The following is a 6,996-nucleotide window of genomic DNA, read 5'->3' on the forward strand; positions in this document are numbered from 1 at the left end:
AGGTCGCAGTGAGCCAACATTGTGCCACTGCATTCCAGTCTGGGTGACAGAGCGAGACTCCACCTCAAAAAAAAAAAAAAAAGAAAAAAAGAAAAGGAAAAAGAAAACAGTTTAAATGCTTTGCTAAAATTTCCTAATTTCATTCTCTAAAAGTTGGTATCTGGTTGTCCTTTTCTTAATGCAAAGTGAGAACGTTCCCTACCACGGACCCCGTGAATATGATCCAGGTTATGTTGCCATGAACACGTGGCCCAAAATGCCTGCTCAGGTTTTCAGGATGCAGAGTTTCGCTTTGCTGAATTCTAAGCAGATATAAATATTTTAAGGGTGAAGAGTAGAGGAGGATCAGGGTCAGATGAATGGGAGAATGAGAAAGAAAGTTGGACCAGTTTGGGTCCTAATCATAAACATCTTGAAGCCGGACGCAGTGGCTCTTGTCTGTAATCCCAGCACTTTGGGAGGCTGAGGTGGGCAGATCGCTTGAGCTCAGGAGTTCGAGATCAGCCTGGGCAACACGATGGAACCCCACCTCTATTAAAAATACAACAATTAGCTGGGCGTGATGGCAGGCACCTGTAATCCCAGCTACTCAGGAGGCTGAGGGAGAAGAATCGCTTGAACCCAGGAGGCGGAGGTTGCAGTGAGCCGAGATTGTGCCACTGCACTCCAGCCTTGGCAACAGAGCGAGACCCCGTCTCAAGAAACAAACAAACAAACAAAAAAAATCATGAGGGCGTCAGCCAAGTGGAAATTGTCAGCCATCACTTAGCTCTGGCTGAAGTGAACAAAAACCTGCTATAGATGTGACCGTCTCTCTTTTTTTTTTTTTTTTTGAGACAGAGTCTCACTCTGTTGCCCAGGCTGGAATGCAGTGGCTCAATCTCTGCTCACTACAATCCCCGCCTCCCAGGTTTAAATGGTTCTCATGCCTCAGCCTCCTGAGCAGCTGCGATTACAGGTGTGTGCTACCACACCAGGCTAATTTTTTTTTTTTTTTAAGTAGAGACAGATTTCGCCAAGTTGCCCAGGCTGGTCTCGAGCTCCTGAGCTCAAGTGATCCACCCACCTCAGCCTCCCAAAGTACTGGGATTACAGGCATGAGTCACTGCCTCCGATATATAGAGGTGACCTTCTAAGGGACAAATCTAACATCTCTAACAATCTTGGGACCAAGTCCATGGATCCACCAAGGTCCACCCTCCTCCCTAAGGGAATAGACACTCTTACTACTGAGTACCCATCAGAGACACCAGGCCCCTGAGGACAAAATCACTGGCCATTTTGTGATCACCGGGGCTCAGACCGCACTTTATAAATCCACATATGTAACCTTGATGGGAATTTCAAGGCCCAGCTTGGGAGATCCACCATTGTCAAGTTTAAAGCTTTTGTTTCATTGCTAACAATTCTAGTTTCGTGATGAACCTTTTACACTTCAGGAAAAATCGGTTTATTATTTCACTTGTGGGTAATGGGAGTTTCTAGGGAAGTAGTTCCAAATTGGTTTGTATATAGATTCCTTGGAAACTCCAGTAAAAGTTAGGAACCCTCTCCCTAGTAAATACCTATACATTTCAGTTTCAGGGGTTCACAACCTGAAGCCCACTCATGAACAACAATATAAGGAGCCCTGGTTCCAGGCGGGAGCTCTACCAGCTGGCTTATTGATTCTACTGCATTTTTGCGCAGGACACTTTCACAGGCCATGGGAGGGCTGTTTTCCACCTGATTCTTCAGAGCCCCAAACTGAGATGATGGGTGACTTTTATCCAGATTTAATACCAGAGTTAAATACCCTGACTCAGCCAGCATGAGAGCTAGTCTGATCATAGCACTTGAGAATGGCACACTGTGATATTCAGGCAGAAAACTTTCACATTTCTGCAAGCAAAACACATCAACTAAAACAGGCCTTGAAGCTATTGTCAGTTTTGAGATCTTCACAATGATGATGGAGAAAATGTATTTCAAAAGTTGAAGGGGTGAAGCCTGTGACGAATCAGGTGCACTGACCACCTGGCCTTCTGCAGACCTCCGTTTCTCTGGCCACTAAGCTAACTCACGGTCTGTTTTGGCCACCAAAACCTCCTTCCCCTTGGGAGTCTCTCCCCGTCTGGATGCTTACTGGGTGCAGAAGGTGCTTGCTCCTTGTGGCTGCGCCTGTGGGAAGGGTGGTGGGGGGCGAGGAAGTTCTGAATAGCTCTGAGGAGACTGTTCTGGAACCTAGGAGTTCTGCTCTCCCTGTCTTCAGGGTCTGTAATGGAGGTGCCCTCAGGGAGGGCAGGGGGCAGGCTTTCTAGTCACTGGTGGAGCCCCCTCTGATATTGTTGTGTCCCTGAACAGTTTTCTTTTGTTTTTGTTTTTGAGACGGAATCTGGCTCTGTTGCCCAGGCTGGAGTGCAGTGGCGTGATCTCGGTTCACTGCAACCTCCACCTTCTGGGTTCAAACGATTCTCCTGCCTCAGCCTCCCAAGTAGTTGGTATTACAGGCGTGCACCATTACACCGGGCTAATTTTTGTATTTTTAATAGAGACGACGATTCGCCATGTTTGTCAGGCTGGTCTCGAACTCCTGGCCTTAAGTGATCTGCCCGCCTCGGCTTCCCAAAGTGCTGGGATTACAGGCATGAGCCACCGCACCCAGCCCCATCTCTGAACACTTTTCCCACCTGCCAACAAACGATGGGGTTTCCTAAGCCCGCAGGACTTCCAGACAAGTCTGCTCTGGAGCCGCTGGTGGCTCAGTCAACATGATCCAGTGTTTGCATCAGACCAGCCTTCCTCTGGGGAGTCGGCCCCAGGCCGCGTGTTGCGGAAGAGCCAAGGGCCCCCAGTGATGCTCCCCACCAGGGCCCGGATGAGGTGCACTTCGGGGCCACAGAGCTGTCCTGTGCAGACCAAAAGTCCCAGAGCCGCAGCGGTGGAAGGCTTCGCGTCTGAACGTAGCAGTGCGTCCTTGTTGTCACTAGAGGGCGACCGCGCGTAACAGGAAAGCAAAGAGCTGCGGGACCTCGCTCGCACACAGGCTTGCAGAGGCAGCGTGAGGACGCGGACTTTTTCCAAGGCGAGGGCCTTGAGGCCAGAAAGGCAACGCAAGGCTGGAGAGAGCAGGAGACTCAGGAGGTGTGACTCTTAAGAGCAATTCCGGGCCGGGCGCGATGGCTTACGCCTGTAATCCCAGCACTTTGGGAGGCCGAGGCGGGTAGATCACGAGGTCAGGAGATCGAGACCATCCTGGCTAACACAGTGAAACCCCGTCTCTACTAAAAATACAAAAAATTAGCCGGGCGTGGTGGCGGGCGCCTGTAGTCCCAGCTACTCAGGAGGCTGAGACAGGAGAATGGCGTGAACCCGGGAGGCGGAGCTTGCAGTGAGCCGAGACCGCGCCACTGCACTCCAGCCTGGGCGAAAAAGCGAGACTCATGCCTGTAATCCCAGCACTTTGGGATGCCCAGGTGGGCCTCGGCAGCGCGCGAGCGGCGATCCAAGGGCAGAACCAGAGTGGCTCTGTGTGCTCACAGCTTGTAAATTAAATAATAACTAAAATTACATAACACAACAACAACAACAACAACGCGTGTTTGGGAGCTTGATGTGAATTCGCTCTGCCCTGCGAATGTGCCGGCCACAGGTTCCTGGGCGTCTGCTCAGGGTTCCAGGGTCGAGGCTCTCAGAGGCCATTGGTGTCACCTGTGGGTTAATAAACTGGGAAAGAATGAAGAATGGGATGGGGCTTCAGAAAGGCCATAACCTGTTGTTTCCAAAGCCAAACCAGGGAAAATAAAGATTTAAAAGTGTCGTGTCCTTTGCAGCAACCTGGACGCAGCTGGAGGCCATTATCCTAAGTGAATTAACACAGGAACCGAAAACAAACCAAATATGCATTATTTCACTTTTTTTTTTTTTTTTTGAGATGGAATTTTGCTCTTGTTGCCCAGGCTGGAGTGCAATGGCACAATCTCGGGTCACGGCAACCTCAGCCTCCCGGGTTCAAGCGATTCTCCTGCCTCAGCCTCCTAAGTAGCTGGGATCACAGGCACGTGCCACCACGGCCGGCTAATTTTGTATTTTTAATAGAGACGGGGTTTCTCCATGTTGGTCAGGCTGGTCTCGAACTCCCGACCTCAGGAGATCCACCCGCCTCGGCCTCCCAAAGTGCTGGGATTACAGGCGTGAGCCACCGCGCCTGGCCGGTTGCATGTTCTCACTTATAAGTGGGAGCTAGACATTGGGTAATTATGGACATAAAGATGGGGACAATAGACACTGGGGACTCCTAGATGGGGGAGGGAGAAGGGCAAGGGTTGAAAAACTATTCGGTACTGTGCTCAGCACTTGGGGGAAGGAACCATTTGTACTCCAAACCTGGGCATCACGTGATATGTCCAGCTTACACACCTGCACACGTACCCCTTGAATCTAAAATAAAAGTTGGAAAAAAAAAGATTTAAAGGTTGCATTTTTGCCCTAATCAAAATGAAAATACAGGGCCGGGCGCGATGGCTCACACCTGTAATCCCAGCCTTGGGAAGGCCGTGGCAGGTGGATCGCTTGAGGCCAGGAGTTCGAAACCAGCCTGGTCAACATGGTGAAACCCCATCTCTACTAAAAATACAAAAATTATTTGGACCTAGTGGCCCGCGCTTGTAATCCCAGCTACTCGAGAGGCTGAGGCAGGAGAATCACTTGAACACAGGGGGCAGAGGTTGCAGGGAGCCGAGATCATACCGCTGCACTCCAGCCTGGGCGAAAGAGCGAGACCTTGTCTCCAAAAAATAAATAAATAAAAGAATCAAAATGAAAATACAGTTTTAAAACTACAGGAAACAATGATTATTCATACAACTTTTGATACCTATTTAATTGGATCATAGAATGTGAGGAAAAGAAAATAGAACCCTGCTTTTATCCCCTAAAATGTGAATCAAGGTCTGGGCATATTTGAAAAGCAATCTGGAGATAACTTTCTCTAGTCTTTACGTCTTACCTTCATTCGCAATAGATGTTCATGTGTATCGTCTAACGTCGGCCCTGAAATATCTCCATGAAGTCGATGGTGCCTCACTCTGTCCCATGGGGGCTGAATTCAGGTCTCAGGTCTGGATGAGGGAAAACGCCTAATAATAATTACCAAAAGTCGCCTTCTGCACGGTCACGCCGAGCCAGCGCCTGGGCCTGGAACTGGGCCGCAGCCCCTCAGCCTTGCCCACTGCCTCCCGACCATGGACCCTTGCAAAGTGAACGAGCTTCGGGCCTTTGTGAAAATGTGTAAGCAGGATCCGAGCGTTCCGCACGCCGAGGAAATGCATTTCCTGAGGGAGAGGGTGGAGAGCATGGGGGGTAAAGTACCACCTGCTACTCAGAAAGCTAAATCAGAAGAAAATACCAAGGAAGAAAAACCTGACAGTAAGAAGGTGGAGGAAGACTTAAAGGCAGATGAACCATCAAGTGAGGAAAGTGATCTAGAAATTGATAATGAAGGTGTGATTGAACCAGGCACTGATGCCCCTCAAGAAATGGGAGATGAGAATGCAGAGATAACAGAGGAGATGATGGATCAGGCAAATAAGAAAGTGGCTGCTATTGAAGCCCTAAATGATGGTGAACTGCAGAAAGCCATTTACTTGTTCACAGATGCCATCAAGCTGAATCCTCACTTGGCCATTTTGTATGCCAAGAGGGCTAGTGTCTTCGTCAAATTATAGAAGCCAAATGCTGCCATCTGAGACTGTGCCAGGCCCGGTGGCTCACGCCTGTAATCCCAGCACTGGGAGGGCGAGGCAGGTGGATCACGAGGTCAGGAGTTCAAGACCAGCCTGGCCAAGATGGTGAAACCCTGTCTCTACTAAAAATACAAAAATTAGCTGGGTGTGGTGGCGGGCACCTGTAATCCCAGCTACTTGGGAGGCTGAGGCAGAGAATTGCTTGAACCCGGGAGGCGGAGGTTGCAGTGAGCCGAGATCTCGCCACAGCACTCCAGCCTGGGTGACAGAGCAAGACTCCATCTCAAAAAAAAAAAAAAGAAAAGAAAAGAAATAAATCCTGATTCAGCTCAGCCTTACAAGTGGCAAGGGAAAGCACACAGACTTGCCCTTAAATTGGATTATGATGAAGATGCTAGTGCAATGCTGAAGGAAGTTCAAACTGGGGCACAGAAAATTGCAGAACGTCGGAGAAAGTATGAGCGAAAATGTGAAGAGCAAGAGATCAAAGAAAGAATAGAAAGAGTTAAGAAGGCTCGAGAAGAGCATGAGAGAGGCCAGAGGGGGGAAGAAGCCAGATGACAGTCAGGGGCTCAGTATGGCTCTTTTCCAGGTGGCTTTCCTGGGGGAGTGCCTGGTAATTTTCCAGAAGAATGTCTGGAATGGGAGGGGGCATGGCTGGAATGGCCGGAATCCCTGGACTCAGTGAAATTCTTAGTGATCCAGAGGTTCTTGCAGCCATGCAGGATCCAGAAGTTATGGTGGCCTTCCAGGATGTGGCTGAGGACCCAGCAAATATGTCAAAATACCAGAGCAACCCAAAGATTATGAATCTTATCAGTAAATTGTCAGCCAAATTTGGAGGTCAAGCGTAATGCCCTTCTGATAAAGAAAGCCCTTACGCCTGGTGCGGTGGCTCACACCTGTAGTCCCAGCACTTTGGGAGGCTGAGGTGGGCGGATCACCAGGTCAGGAGTTTGAGACCAGCCTGACTAACATGGTGAAACCCCATCCCCACTAAAAATACAAAAATTGGCCGGGCATGGTGGCACATACCTGTAATCCCAGCTACTCGGGAGGCTGAGGCAGAAGAATCGCTTGAACCCGAGAGGCAGAGGTTACAATGAGCCGAGACCACACGCCACTGCACTCTAGCCTGGGCAACAGAGCAAGACTCTGTCAAAAACAAAAATAAATAAATAAAAAATAAAAAGCCCTTGCTGAAGGAAAAGCAACCTAGATCACCTTATGGATGTCGCAATAATACAAATCAGTGTACCTCTGACCTTCTCAT

At 49.4% G+C, this 6,996-nt stretch overlaps 1 pseudogene; it reads left to right on the forward strand.

Annotated features, from left to right (window-relative positions):
* The first annotated feature begins 5,222 nt into the window (after positions 1-5,222).
* LOC100603400 lies at positions 5,223-6,577 on the forward strand (annotated as a pseudogene).
* Positions 6,578-6,996: the final 419 nt, after the last annotated feature.

This window comes from Nomascus leucogenys, chromosome 13 (genome assembly GCF_006542625.1).
Source record: "Nomascus leucogenys isolate Asia chromosome 13, Asia_NLE_v1, whole genome shotgun sequence".
NCBI classification, from domain to species: domain Eukaryota; kingdom Metazoa; phylum Chordata; class Mammalia; order Primates; family Hylobatidae; genus Nomascus; species Nomascus leucogenys.